General features: G+C 44.2%; 1 pseudogene; it reads right to left on the minus strand.

Moving 5' to 3' along the window:
• Positions 1-4,299: 4,299 nt before the first annotated feature.
• Positions 4,300-5,989, minus strand: LOC101600916 (annotated as a pseudogene).
• Positions 5,990-15,735: the final 9,746 nt, after the last annotated feature.

The following is a 15,735-nucleotide window of genomic DNA, read 5'->3' on the forward strand; positions in this document are numbered from 1 at the left end:
GAACTGAATTGGAGTACTCCAGTTTGAGAATTTTATCCACTGGGCCATTTTCCCTGCCCCAATTTTCCAATTTTTGACAAAGTTACCAAAAACATAGGTTTGACAGAGGGCAGCCTGCTCCACAGCTGGTGCTGGCAAAACCAGGCATCCCTATGCAGAATCATACTGGATCCTGCCACTCATCTTGCACAAACTGAATTCAAGATGGATCAAACTATTTTTTAAGTATTTTTTCTCAATTTTTTAAAAAAATTATGTTTATTATTTATTTGAGAGTGACAGAGAGAGGAAGAGGCAGTTAGAGAGAGAGAATGGGCATGCCAAGGCCTCCAGCCACTGCAGAGGAACTCCAGATGCATGCACCCCTTTGTGCATCTGGCTAACGTGGGTCCTGGGGAATCGAGCCTTGAACCAGGGTACTTAGGCTTTACAGGCAAGTGCTTAACTGCTAAGCCATCTCTCCAGCCCTTTTTTCTCAAATTTTCTTAACACTTTCCATGATTATAAAAAGTATCCCATGGTAATATCCTCTCTCTCCCTAAAGTATTTTTTATTTTCATTTATTTACTTGAGAGAGAGGAGAGAAAAAGAGACAGATAGAAAATGACACTCAGGGCCTCCAGCCACTGCAAATGAACTCTAGATGCATGCGACCCCTTGTGCATCTGGCTTACATGGGTCCTGGGGAGTTGAACCTGGGTCTTTGGTTTGCAGGCAAATGCCTTAATGGCTAAGCCATCTCTCCAGCCCAGATCAAACTCCTTATAAGACCCGGGATGTTGGGCCTAGGAGGAGAGAACATACAGGTGCCCAGCTTCCCTGCTCATATCTAACACTCCCAGGTGAAGACTAGAGCTGCAGGCCCCCTACTGTGCCCAGGTCTCCCCATTGGAGCCCTCCCTGCTCTACCCTCCAGGTTCCCCACAAGGGTCTCTTCCCCCCACCCACTTTTGGTTTTTTGAGTTAGGGTCTCACTGTAGCCCAGGCTGACCGGAAACTCACTATGTAGTCTCAGGCTATCCCCCTACTCTGCCTCCTGAGTGCTGGGATTAAAGGCAAGTGCCACCATGCCCAGCTTTTCCTTTCCTTTCCTTGGTTTCAAAGGAGAGTCTCACTCTAGCCCAGACTGACCTGGGAAATGGCTCCACAGCTCCAGGCTGGAGTCAAAATCATAGTGATCCTCTTTCCTCAGTCTAGGAGTGCTGGGATGAAAGGTGTGTGGCACCACATCTGCTATTGTCTCTTTCTCAGCTCCAAGGGTTTGGGTATTGAAACCCTGGTCTTCCTCTGGGTGTTGATGTTAAGAGGTGGGGACAAACTGGAAGCTTCCTGGGAAGGGATTGCCATTGGTCTTATGCGACTCCTAAGCCTTCTGGAGTGAGAGTCATTATAAAGTTTGACCTTGCCCTTTGAATATCTCTCTGTGCCAGGCATGGTGGCTCATGCCCAGCACTTGGGAGGCAGAGGTAAGAGGATCACTGTGAGTTCCAGGCCAGCCTGGGACTACAGAGTAAGTTCCAGGTCAGTCTGGGCTAGTGAGACCTTATCTTGAAAAAAACAAAATAGGAAAGAGGAGGAAGAGGCAGAGTAGTGTGTGTGATAAGTGAATGAATGGGTGAGAGGGTGAGTAAACACAATGATGAATGGACAAGAGGGTCGGCTGGAAGCAGTGAAGAGGTGCATAAGTGGACAAATGGAAGGTTGGTGTGGGTGTAAAGCCTGCAGAGATCAGTGATGGTGTGGACAGATTGATTAAATGACTGAAGGCAACAAAAAAAATAAGTGTGTGGGGGGGAAGCTGGGTGTGGTGTCTCATGCCTTTAATCCCAGCACTCGGGAGGCAGAGGTAGGAGGATCACCATGAGTTCGAGGCCACCCTGAGACTACATATTGAATAGAGACCTACTTTGGAAAATTAAATTAAATTAAATTTAATTTAATTTAAAAAGGGTTGGATGGGTGGACAGACAGAGCGATGGAAGATGACAGGTAGATGAAGGGGTGGATGTATGGATGGATGGAGAATTTGGAAGGTAGGTGAACAGAGGAGTGGAATACTGAATGGATAGATGGCTGACATGGATTTGAAGTTTTTTTACTATATAACTAACGTATTTATCTTACTTAACGAAGGTAAGCTTCATATGGAACAGTGATTTTCAACTCTTTTGTTGAGTAATGCTTTGTTTCAAATGCCTAAGAACAAAACCATGTGTGCAGTAGGTATATACAGAGTAGCTGTTTAGCAAATGAAAACAACATCCCAGGCAGTACCCTGCCCTGTAGTTCTGAGCTGGAAATTCAAATAATTCTGGGGGTAGTGTTGCTTGTGACCCACTCAAAGGGCCCAGCTACAACTCAGGTCCAGGCAATGGCCGTCCAGCTGAAGGAGACCACTACTGCCAAGGGACTCACACCCTAACACCCCAGTTGTCATAAGGTACAGCAACAATGCTACATTCACCTAGCCTTTCACTTCTGGCAACTTAGGGATACTTGTGCCAGAAGACACACATACACACAACTGAACTTCATTCTGTTCATACGTTTGTTATTCACTACTTTTGGCTGTGTATATGGTTCTAAGAAAATGACAGCACCTTGAAAAAATAAATTCTGGAATTGATTAAAATTTTTCAACCAAAATGCCAGGACCTCTCTAGTGGGCTGTGACACTTATAACTTCCTCTACAGGCTAGACCTCTTCTAGTAATATCTGAGTAACACCTACTCGCTTTCCACTTCCTGATTTGTAGTCCATAGCACCCTAGGCAGGCTTCTATCACGCACATATCTATGTGACTCTGAATTACTACTTTTTTAGGTGAGAAAGGTAAGCCCCCCCCCTTTGAATACCTAACATAGAATGGGGGCTTGCCATCTGGGATACAGATGCATTTTGTTAATGCAAATGAATTTTGTAGAAAACGAAAAGCAAAGACTAGGAGATCACTTAAAACGAGCAAGCAGGAATATAAGACAAAACATAGTCCCTTCTTTATGATCATGTTTGAGGTAACAGTATTCTAAAGTTAAGCAAAACAAAAATCTTAGAAGTCTTTTAAAGCTTTGTGATAATATTACAACTTACTCAAAGAAATATAAACATTTATAATATCCCTTTACTATAGCTTATGTATTTTAGAGATAATTAAAATCGATTTAAAATTTTTTATAATACCAAGAAAGTGTTATTTAAAATTTAAAAGTGATAGCCATAAACAAATTTAGTCTAAAAATTTTGAATATAATTTTGGGATCTCTAAGCAAGCAAAAGAAGCCAAATCAGACAAAGGCTGATGAATGCATTTTCATATTCTTCCACAAGATGTCAGCATGAAACTGAACAACTTCAGCTGGTGTGGGAGGGGTGTATTCACTTAGGTAGAACAATAGAAAACCCTTTTCTTTCAACATCCTCCTCTAGAGATGAGTTATATTTTAATGCACATTGCATTATAGTAAACCTGGTTCTTTTTTTTTTTTTTTTTTTTTTTTTTTTTGGTTTTTCGAGGTAGGGTCTCACTCTAGCCCAGGCTGACCTGGAATTCACTATGGAGTCTCAGGGTGGCCTCGAACTCACAGCGATCCTCCTACCTCTGCCTCCCAAGTGCTGGGATTAAAGGCGTGTGCAACCACGCCTGGCGTAAACCTGGTTCTTAATATATTCTTACAGTCATTTGAAAACCCTGTTGGATTTGTTTAACATCTTAATATTTTTCTTAACAACTGAAAATTCTTCAGATCAAACTGAGAACCTTTCAATGCTTAGTTAGATATAAGCATTGATCCTCAACCCAACAAAATCATCAGCTGTATTACTTGAGTGGGTTATTTTTCTTCATTTTATGGGTAAAAGGAACAGGGATTCATGCATGGGAAATTTCACTCATTATACATTAATCAGTAGGCATCTAGATATTGCAGGAGTCACTACTGTTATTCACTACTTTTTGCTGTGTATATGGTTCTAAGAAAATGACAGCACCTTGAAAAAATAAATTCTGGAATTGATTAAAATTTTTCAACCAAAATGCCAGGCCAAAATGACAGGACCTCTCTAGTGGGCTGTGCATGTGTGTATTTAGTATTCTCATGTTATATTTCTTCATTCCCCATTACAAACCACGTACTGGGTCCCACACCTGACCAACTCTCAGTACTCATTCTTAGAAGTACAGTCACTGATATCTTTTTAACTTGGAATAGTACCCAGTAAGCAAGTAGCGGCCAATAAGGCCTGGTAAGTGGGAGAGAGCCACCCAGCAAAAACATGGAAATCACACACAATACAGCTTTTCAAGATTTCCTTACATTATTTGTAGTCTTATCCTGCTTTTCATATTTCTCTCGGTCAATTTCTTCATGGCTTTCCAGTCCTTTTTATGATTTTCAGTGTCTGTTTTCTCACTTGGTTTACAATAAACTTCAGAATTGTCCATAGAAGCGTCTGCTATTTGATCAATAAGTGCATAGTATTCGCCATCCCAGCTGCCATTACAAATTCACACTGCTCATTAGATTTCAAACCCAGTGTATGACACATAAAGATACGGGGCCATGACCACTGCTACATTCATAACTGTCATTTTATTTTTCCCTTTATTACCTCTGACTCTTTGGAGACATTCTAGCAGGGCCTTCAGCATCAGGTAGGAGGATGACCAGAAGGTTCAAAGCCTGGAGCTGCCGCTTCTTTGTTGGAAGATTCTGCACAGTCTGAAAGGCCTTGAGATACTCCACACTGAGCAGCGGCTGGGGCAACTCTCGGAGGAAAAGCTTCAGCAAGCGGGATGCATCGTGCTGTTTGACACTGTCCCAGTTGAAAGTTCCTTCACGAAAGTTTGCTTCTAGTCTTGGCAAAGATTCTTGATTCTTATGGCAGCTCCAGGCATTCGTAAAAGGCCTTCAGTTTCCAAACTCCCCTCTTCAATTTGAGAAATCAGTTTTTGAAAGATCAAGGGTATTCGCGTTCCTGGCACTTTCTTTTGATCTTGTTCTAATAATATGGTTAAAGAAGTACCAAAAAGACCAGAATATTTGTTTTGATTTTCACAGTTTTCTGTTGTTTGAGTTCAACACCCAGTACATCATAGAGGGCCGTCAGCTCAATTAAGACTAAACGACAAACTTTCTACAAGACTTGGGGTGCCAGGTCTCCAATTCTTGTGGTACCTGTTTTATCTTTTGGCAATCTGAAACTAGGTAATGAGGCATCATTGGCATTATCTTCGGTGTCTTGTTCTTAGAGTTCTCTTTCTGATTGACAGCTTGCTCAGCAAATGACACTTCTAGGTTGATGTCTGTCACTGAAACAGGTGAGTCCTCAGGCACCAATAGGACTGGTTCTTTATCTTCATCAACCCTGCCAGATGCCTGGTTATCTTTTCCTTGGCATTTGTTTTCATCTGTTCTGCCTGACTGCAGATCAGAGCCATCTGGAGATTTGTCTTTGGAATCTCTCTGTTGAGCGAATATGTCCATGACGTCAGGAATTTGGTTTTTTTTTTTTCCCCCTCAAGGTCTGGGAGATGGTTTCTACTTGTTTCTGAACAGCTGCTGCCTGGGTCCGGATCAGTGTGGATTAAGAACACCATGCTTTCTTGGGGATCATCAGCAAACTCCCCAAAGAGATTGTATAAATGAGCCTCTTCAAGCCACTCTTCTTCCAATTCTCCCTGATCGGGCTCCTTGACGACCACCACTTCTGGCTCTTCTTGTTGGTTTTCATTAGACTTCTTGATATTTTCTAGTTCAGTCCAAAGTCCTCCATAGAGAGTTCAATCATGGAATCTTGAAAACTGGATCGATCAAATGGAGGCTTCTCTGTAACCTTGGTAGTACTTTCCTGGTTCATGGTATACTGGCCATGTCTGTGACTCTAGGTGGCTTCCTCACCTCCCTTGGCAAGGCTCTCCCCCATGGCCTGATCCTTCTTGCTGGAGTGGTAGAGTTACCACAACGCCCTGGGACTCGAGAGCCAGCTCATAGTGTGGGAAGGGGCATAGTTTCTGACAGAGGAGAATGAAGTTCCTGTCTTACCGGACAACTTGCTCATTTGGATTTGAAGTTTTTTGCGAGCTGGAGAGATGGCTCTGTAGTTAAAGGTGCTTGCTTGCAAAGCCTGACACGCCAAGTTCGATTCCACAGTACCACATAGAGCCAAATGCACAACATGGTTCATGTATCTGGAGTTCGTTTGGAGTGGCAAGAGGCCCTGGCATGTCCATTCCTTCATTCCCTCTCTGCTTACAAATAAATTAATATCTTGGCTGGGTTGGTGACCCCCTCTTTAATCCCAGAATTTGGGAGGCCAAGATAGGAAGATCACTGTGAGTTAGAGGCCAGCCTGAGACTACATAATGAATTCCAGGTCAGCCTGGGCTAGAGACCCTACCTCGAAACAAACAAAAGATTTTGTTTTGCTTCACAGTATCTTGCTCTGCTGCCCACACTGGTCTCAACCTCTAAGTCCAAGTGACCTTCCTGCCTCAGGCTCTCTGGAAACTGGGCTAGAGACATGCACCATCGTGATGGGAGCAATTCTAATCAACAAGTGAGAAATGGGATGGTGGGAAGACAGGCCAGAGCGATAGATGGAGAAAGAAGAGCTGCCCTTTCTCACGAGCTTCTTCATAGACACGGGGCTCTCCAAGAAACAGTTTATTACCACAGTGGTGCTTGTGGTGGGAAGGCCCTGTCCACCCCTGAGCGGGCCCCTGCCCATGAGTGGGATTCTTCTCCAACCACAGCTGCAGTGGCTGCCTCAGGTAACAGGAAAGGAAGGCTCCACAGTAGGGCGACAGCTAATTCTATGTGTTCCCTGAAGACAGGGACTGGCAGGTATGGTCTAAAGAGGAAATGGTGGCAACGCACATTCAAGAGATTTTTTTGGAAGGATATCTGTGATCAAACAGTAGGCATTAAGTCACATTCCTGCCTTTTTTTTTTTCTCTATTTCAAGCTGCAACTCAGTAGTTCTGGAAAACAATAAATATGGCTGTTAATATCCTGTTCACTCTCTGAAGACACTTTATACCCCTACTTCCTGCCAGGCCTCTGCTAGGTACTGGGGATACACATGAGCAAGAGTAAGCGGGAGAGGAGAGATGGCTCAGCGGTTAAAGGCACTTGCTTACATAGCTCAAAGCCTGGATTCCATTTCCTAGGATCCACCTAAAGCCACATGCACAAAATGGCACATGCATCTGGAGTATGATAGCAGTGGCAAGAAGTCCTGGCATGCCCATACACTGTTTCTCTCTCTAAAAAGAAACAAGTAAAAATTTAAAAAACACACCTCCCTCCAGCCTGGAGCCAGGGCTCACCAGAAGACATGTGACAAGATAGGAGAGGACCGGCTGGCAGTGAGGAAGGCACCTCCAAGGGTGATTCTGGAGGGCCTAGGGATTGTGAGACAGCAGTGTGGGAACAAGGGGATTGGGCTGGGGATGTGGCTCAGCTGGGCAAGTGCTTGCCTAGCATACACAAAGTCCTAGGTTCCATCCGCAGCACTGCATAAACTGGAACATGGTAGCATATGCCTATAATCCCAGCACTGGGGAGGTGGAGGCAGAAGGATCAGGAGATCAAGGTTTTCATCAACTACATAGTGAGTTCAAAGCTAGCCGGGGCTACATGACAGTCTGTCATGAGCAAGCAAGCAAACACACACACACACACACACACACACACACACACACACACACAAAATGGTGTTTTAGATCCTAGGAACAGTAGAGGCAAAGGTCTTGGCCTGGTCTAGAGTGGGAGTGGAGAAAGTGTGGCTGGTACAGGTGGACAGGGGGGAAGGGCTGTGAGCCAGGTGGGTCATAGCAAGTAGCTACCACAAAGCAGAGCTGAGCCATTCTTCTCCAGAAACAGCCTCTGCATTCAGTGTGACCAAGGGCTGACCTGCTGCTGCGAGGTGGCCTCCTGGCTGTGAACAGGTCTGAAAGTTCCAGATCAGCCAGGGTTAGAGAACCTGCTTCAAAAAAACAAAAGCAAAACAGTCCCAGATATTATGTGTATAGGTTTTTTAAACTATTGGTCTGCTTTAGAGATATTTATGACATTGGAAGTGTTTTGTTTTGTTCTAGTGGGAAGGGGCCACACATGCAATTTGGAAAGCTCCAAGGATGGATAGTAATGTGGGTAAATAGGTGCACCCAGGCCACCCAATCCCAGCAGAGGCCCACTGTCCTCTCCCTTCAGAAGATACTTGAGGCCTTGACCCAGTGGCCACACAGTCCCACGAGGGACTCTGGATTGGCAAGGTACCTGGAGGAAACAGAAGCACATGGGAAAGGAGAAAACTTTGTTAAAATGAAATGACCTCTGCACGCATGAACCTCCACTGCCAATTCTGGTCATTATTTGTACCCCTCTGTCCCTTGGTGTCACTGTGTAAACTGATTAGTGTCTCCAGAGCCATAGCTCCCAGGAAGGAACTGCCAGCTAAGGTGGCTCCACCCAGCAAGGTTATCCTTCAGTGACCCTCCAAGATGGACACCAAGGGAATTCATGAGCATGAAGCCAGAAGTTCAGAAGATACTTCAGGGCCTTGGACATGCAAAAGTGGGAGAAACAGAAACACAATCAGAGCACATGGAAGAGTGATCTCACCAAACCAGCCACACAAATGGGAAGCAAACCTCAGGGGCTGAAGAGTGGTACAGTGCTTGCCCAGCATGCACAGACCTAGGTTCGATCCCCGGTCTACTCCTCCACCCTCCCACCAAAAATCACCAATGCAGATAATCTTTTAAATAGTTTTATTGGGCTGGAGAGATGGCTTAGTTGCTTGCCTGCAAAGCCAAAGGACTCAGGTTCAATTCCCCAGAAGCCACATAAGCCAGATGCATAAGGTGGCACACATGCCTGGAGTCCATTTACAGTGGCTGGAGGCCCAGGGCTCCAATTCTCCCTCTCTCTCTCTCCCCCTACCTGCCTCTAATAATTAAAAATATTTAAAAAGAAAAATATTTAAAATAGTTCTATTCATTTTTTGAGGTAAGCCCAACAGACTGCTTTTTCTACGTGTGTATGTGAGAGAGAGGGAGAATTGGTACGCCAGGACCTCCAACTACTGCAATCGAACTCCAGACACTTGTACCCTCTTGTGTGCATGTGAGACCTTGTGTGCTTGTGACACTGTGCATCTGGCTTACGTGGGACCTGGAGAGTAGAACATGAATCCTTAGGATTTGCAGGCAAGTACTTAAACTACTAAGCCACCTTTCCAGCATCTTTGATGATGCTGCAATCTCCAGATGTGTATATGGTTTTACGTGGGTACCTGGGAATTGAATGCTGGCTAGTAGGCTTTGCAAGCAAGTGCCCTTAACCACTAAGCTATTTCCCCAGCCCAATACAGACAATTGTATTAAGCAAAATAAGCCAGATTCAGAAAACAACTAACATGGTTTCACTCACCTGCAGTATAGATGAAAGATAAGTAAGACATGAAGGTGGAGGAGACATGATTTCAGAGATCAGATGAGTGTGGGGGGGGTGACAAGAGAGGGTGAGTGGGGGTGAATATGATCTAAGTATATTGTATACAGGCATGGAAATGTCACAATGAAGCCCTAAAAACATTATGGTTTTTTGTTTTGTGAGGTAGGTGACACTAGTCCAGGCTGACCTTGAATTCAATGTCATCTCAGGGTGGCCTTGGGCTTTCTACATGGCTCTGGGAATTGAATTTGAGTACTCCAGCTTGAGCATTTTATCCACTGGGCCATCTTCCCTGCCCAACTTTTCTGATTTTTTTTCTCAATTTTTATTAACATTTTCCATGAGTATAAAAGATATCCCATGGTAATACCCGCCCCCCCACTTTCCCCTTTGAAATTCCATTCTCCATCATATCCCCTCCCCATCTCAATCAGTCTCTTTTATTTTGATGTCGTCATCTTTTCTTCTTATGATGATGTTCTTGTGTAGGTAATGTCAGGCACTATGAGGTCATGGATATCCAGGCCACCTTTTGTCTGGAGCGAGCACGTTGTAAGGAGTCCTACCCTTCCTTAGGCTCTTACATTCTTTCCGCCACCTCTTCCGCATTAGACCCTGAGCCTTGGAAGGTGTGATCGAGATGTTACTCAGTACTCCAGTCACTTATTTCCAGTACTATGATACCTTCTGAGTCATCCCAAGGTCACTGCCATCTGAAAAGAGAAGATTCCCTACCCAAAGTGAGAGTAGCCAAAATATAAGGGCATAAATATTAAGAGAAGTGCTTACTGGGCAGTTTGAGAAGCATAGTATATACATTTTTCCAGACATCAGCACGTTACACCCCTAGGGCTCATGACTACCCGTTTTAAGTTTTCAGTGTCAGGGATGTGTTTGCCCCCATGGAGTGGGCCTCCAGTCCAATTGGAGGGCAGTTGGTTTCCACTATGACAGACCTGCCACTATTGCACCCATTGGCTCATTTGGCCTGGCTGGCCAATTATATGGCTTGCAGTGTCCACCGTTGAGTATCTTTACTGTTGGTATCTCTTTCTCCCATTGAACTACATGTAGAATGGTTTCTTCCAGCTTTCTGTCAGCTGGTATACCTGGAGGAGATTATAAGCTCAGTTCCAGCAGGATTTCTCAGTGGCCTTGCAGCCCAAGTATGTGGAGTCTTCAGCAATAGGGTCTTACCATCTATTCCTAGTGTGAAACCAAGGGCCTCGGCAATGGCCTATAATGTTTTGGGGCATCAGGGACCTCCCTGGCCAACAACTCACTGGAGGTATCCCATCCCTGGCACTGAAAATTTTCTAACAATGATCTATGGCTCCTGAGTGTTCCATTGTCCAAAACCGGAGGATCCCGTATGATTTATTTGCATCCTCTTAGATTTTGATTAGCCCTCCCTCCACCTTTCCTTTGCTTCATTTATTTACTTTATTTTTTTTAAAATATTTTATTTATTTATTTATTTGAGAGCGACAGACACAGAGAGAAAGACAGATAGAGGGAGAGAGAGAGAATGGGCGCGCCAGGGCTTCCAGCCTCTGCAAACGAACTCCAGACGCGTGCGCCCCCTTGTGCATCTGGCTAACGTGGGACCTGGGGAACCGAGCCTCGAACCGGGGTCCTTAGGCTTCACAGGCGAGCGCTTAACCGCTAAGCCATCTCTCCAGCCCTACTTTATTTTTGATAAAAGCACCAAAAACATAGGTTGGACAAAGGACAGCCTGCTCCACAGCTGATGCTGGCAAAACCAGACATCCATATGCAGAATCACACTGGACCTTTCTACTTATCTTACACAAAATGAATTCAAGATGGATTAAATTCTTTAATGCATGACCTGGGACTTTGAGCCTAGCAGGAGAAGAAACAGGTGAACACTTCAAGATACAGGCATGGGCACTGGTCTCCTGGCTTGGGACTCAGATAGCTCAGGACACAAAAGCAAGAAGTGGCAAGTGGGAATCCCTTCTAATTAAACAGCTTTTGCATAGCAAGGAAATCCTTCAACTGAAGGAAGAGATAACCTATAGAATGAGAGAAAATAAACATCACTTATTCATCTGACAACAAATATCAAAAGTATATAAAACTTTCACAAGGGGCTGCTCTGAGTTTCAAAGCCTGTCTGCCTACATTGACTTGGGTTCAATTTCCCAGGATCCATGTAAAGCCAGACGCACGGATTGGTACGTATATTTAGAATTTGTTTGCGATGTCAAGAAGCCCTAGTGTACCCATTCATGGGCTTGCTCTCCTCTCTCTCTCTCTCCTTGCAAATAAGTTTTAAAAACTAAAATTAACTAATTAAATATACCACAAAAGCCAAGCATGGTGGCACACAACTTTATTCCCAGCACTCAGGATGCTGAGGTAGGAGGATGACTTCGAGACCAGCCTGAGACTATATAGTGAATTTCAGATCTGCCTGAGCTAGACCTTATCTCAAAAAAAAGAAAAAAGTAAAGAAAAAAGAAAAACTTCATAAAGGCCAAGTAATCCAATACAAGAAAAACCAAGCAAATAATTTTGATAATCACTTGTCACAACAAGTCCAAGTAGTCAATAAATTTATGGAAAAATGCTCACTATCTTTAGGCATCAGGGACATTCCAATCAAAACTACAGAGGGCTGGAGCAGTGGCTGGTTCCTGCAGTCCCAGCACTCCACAGGAGGTTGACGCAAAGGATCAAGTGAAGTCAGCTTGGGCTATATGTAAAACCCTATCTTGGGGGGAAAAACAGGGCTGAAGAACTGGCTCAGCAGTTAAAGCATTTGCCTGCAAAGCCTAATGACCCAGGTTCTATTCCCCCGATAAGCCAGATGCACTGAGTGGCACATGCATCTGGAGTTCATTTTCAGTGGCTAGATACCCTTGGCACATGCCCATTCTCTCTCTCTCTACTTGCAAATGAGTAAATAAAAAATACTCAAAAACAAAAATAGGGGCTGGAGAAATGGCTTAGTGGTTAAGGCGTTTGCCTGCAAAGGCTAAGGACTCATGTTCAACTTTCCAGGTCCCACATAAGCCAGACACATAAGGTGACACAAGCAAACAAGGTTGCACATGCACAAGATGGCACGTGTCTAGAGTTTGATCACAGTGGCTGGAGACCATGATGTACCAATTCTCTCTCCCGCTCTTTCTCACATACAAAATGGGGCCAGTCTGTTTGGTTTGTCTCAAAAAAAAAAAAAAAAAAGAGGGCTGGAGTGATGGCTCAGTGATAAAAGCACTTGCTTGCAAAGCCTAATGACCTGGGTTTAGTACTCAGTAAAGCCAGATATACGAAGTGGAGCATGCACCTGAAATTTGCACTCGTTCTCTCTCTCTCCTTGCAAATAAGTTTTTTAAATTATTTAAAACAAAAAATCAGGAGCCAGGTGTGGTGCTGCACACCTTTAATCCCAGCACACGGGAGGCAGAGCTAGGAGGATCACTGTGAGTTTGAGGCCACCCTGAGACTACATAGTGAATTCCAGGTCAGCCTGGCCAAGACCGACCTTGAAAAACAAAGTAACAAAAAAGGAAAAACAAAAAACAAACAAACAAAAAAAAAAAAATAGGGCCTAGGAAGACGGCTAAGGTGCTTGCTCACAAAGAATGCCCTCCTGTGTTCAATTCCCCAGCAACCCACATGGAGCTGATACTTGTTTGCAGCAGCAAGAGGCCTGGGCAAGCACCCACACATACAAATTGATTGATTGATTGATTGATTGATTGATTAAGGGCTGGAGAGATGACTCAGGAGTTAAGGCACTTGCTTGCAAAACTTGGTGGCCTGGGTTGGATTCCCCAGTACCCCCCTAAAGCCATATGCACAAAGTGGCACATGTATCTGGAGATCCATTACAGTGAATGGCAAGAGGCCCTGACATGGCCACTCTCTCTTCCTCTCTCCCTGCAAATGAATAAGTAAAATATTTAAAAATAAACATAAACAAACTAAACCAAGACAGAACATTAGTATCTAGGTTGTCAGCTCAGTCCAGTTGGGATGGGGACTACCAAAACCACAGTAAACAAGAAAGCTGGATGCGGTGGCGCATTCCTATAATGAGCACTGGGGAGACTGGGGCAGCTGTGTGGCAGGGCGGGTGCAGAATGAGACCCCCTCACAACCTCAAAACAGCACTGACGAGGTGGCAAGGGTGTGGAGGAAAAGGAAGCACTCCTTCCAGCTGGTGCAGAGCAGTACGCAAGTCTCACAAACCGAACACTGTCAAGTGACCTGGCTAGACCAATCCCATGTGCACATCCAAAGGACATGAAATCCGTGTGCAAAGCAGATTCCCACCAACCTGTGGGATGAGCCACCATGACAGATGAACAAAATGGGGTGTTAGCCATGACCACGAAATACCATCAGTGTTGGAGGATGGGTGGAACTGGGAGACATGTTAAGCAAATAAGCTAGACATAAAAAGACATGTTTTATTTTAAATATGGGGGTACGGAAGTGACCTGAGAGAAGATGGATACTTAAGTGCAGGCAAGTCAGCTAGGAGAGGGAGGAGTAAAGAAGGAAGGGCGAGACAGGGTAGAATAAGGCAGGGTAGACATGGTCAATGCCATGTGCCTATGGAATGTCACAGTAGTTTTGACAAACAATACATGCCAATGAAAAGCACAAGAAGTGGAGGGCTGGAGAGGTGGCTTAGCAGTTAAGGTGCTTGCCTGCAAAGCCTAAGGACCCAAGTTAAATTTCCTAGTACCCATGTAAGCCAGATGCACAAGGTGGTACATGTATCTGGATTTCGTTTGCAGTGGCCAGAGGCCCTAGTGCACTCATTCTTTCTATCTGCCTCCTTCTCTCACTCAAAATAAATAAAATAGAAAAATAAAAGAAATGGGACTGGAGAATTGCTAAGTGGTTAAAGGCACATACTTGCAAAGCCTGACATCCTAGGGTTAATTCCCCAGTACCCACCTAAAGCCAGATGCATACATCTGGAGTTTACTTGTGACAAGTATCCTTTTTCCCCCTCTCTGTCATTTTCTTGCTTGAAAATAAATTCTAAAAAATGTTTATTTATTTGAAAGCAAGACACAGAGTCAGTGAGAATGAGTACACCAGGGTTTCTTACCACTGCAGAAAAACTCCAGACACAAGTGCCATGTTGTGCATCTAGCTTTATGTGAGTCCTGGGAATGGAACCTGGGCCAGTGAGCTATGTAAGCAAACATCTTTAATTTCTGGGCCATTTCCCCAGACCATAACTAAATAAAAAATACAATAGTTCTTAAAAATAAAGGAATCTGGGCTGGAGAGATGGCTTAATGGTTAAGGTGTTTGCCTGCAAAGCCAAAGGACCCCAGTTCAACTCTCTAGGACCCACGTAAGCCAGATGCACAAGGGGGCACACACATCTGCAGTTCATTTGCAATGGCTGCAGGCCCTGGCATGCCCATTCTCTCTCTCTCTTGATGTCTCTCAAATAAGTAAATAAAAAAAAATATTTTTTTAAAAAGGCCGGGCGTGGTGGTGCACGTCTTTAATCCCAGCACTCAAGAGGCAGAGGTAAGAAGATTGCCATGAGTTTGAGGCCACCTGATATTACATGGTGAATTCCAAGTCAGCCTGGACCAGAGTAAGACCCTTCCTCAAAAAACCAAAAAGCTAAAAAAAAAAAAAAGATAAATAATAAAGGAAGCCAGATGCAGTGGCACATGCCCTTAAATCCCAGTACTTGGGAGACAGAGGTAAGATTGCAGACAGACAGAAAGTTCCTTTGGGCTCTCTGGCTACCTACTCTAGTCTAATTAGCAAGGTCCAGGCCAATGAGAGACTGTTCTTTAAAAAGATGGATAGATGCAGCTGGGGAGATGGCTCAGGGGCTAAAGGCACTTACTGATAAAGCCTGCTGGCCTGTGTTCAACTACCCAGCATTTCATAAAGCCAGATACAGGAAGTGGTACAAACATCTCATATTTATTTGCACTGGCAAGAGATCCTTGCACACCTTCATGCAATTAAATAAAAATGAAATGAAATAAACAAAAAATATATTTTGATAAAGGTGTACGGCTTCAATACCAGCATTCAGGAGATAGAGGTAGAAGATGGCTGTGAGTCTGAGGTCAGCCTGACTCAACATAGTGAATTCCAGGTCAGCCTGGGCTAGAGTGAGACCCTATCTTGAAAAAGAAAAAAAAAAGGAAACAAAAACAGAACAGAAAAAAAGGCACATTGGCTGGTTATGTTGGCACATGCCTTTAATCTCAGCATTTGGGAGACAGAGGTAGGGGGATTGCCATGAGT

Source organism: Jaculus jaculus, chromosome 14, assembly GCF_020740685.1.
Source record: "Jaculus jaculus isolate mJacJac1 chromosome 14, mJacJac1.mat.Y.cur, whole genome shotgun sequence".
In the NCBI taxonomy this organism is placed as follows: Eukaryota; Metazoa; Chordata; class Mammalia; order Rodentia; family Dipodidae; genus Jaculus; species Jaculus jaculus.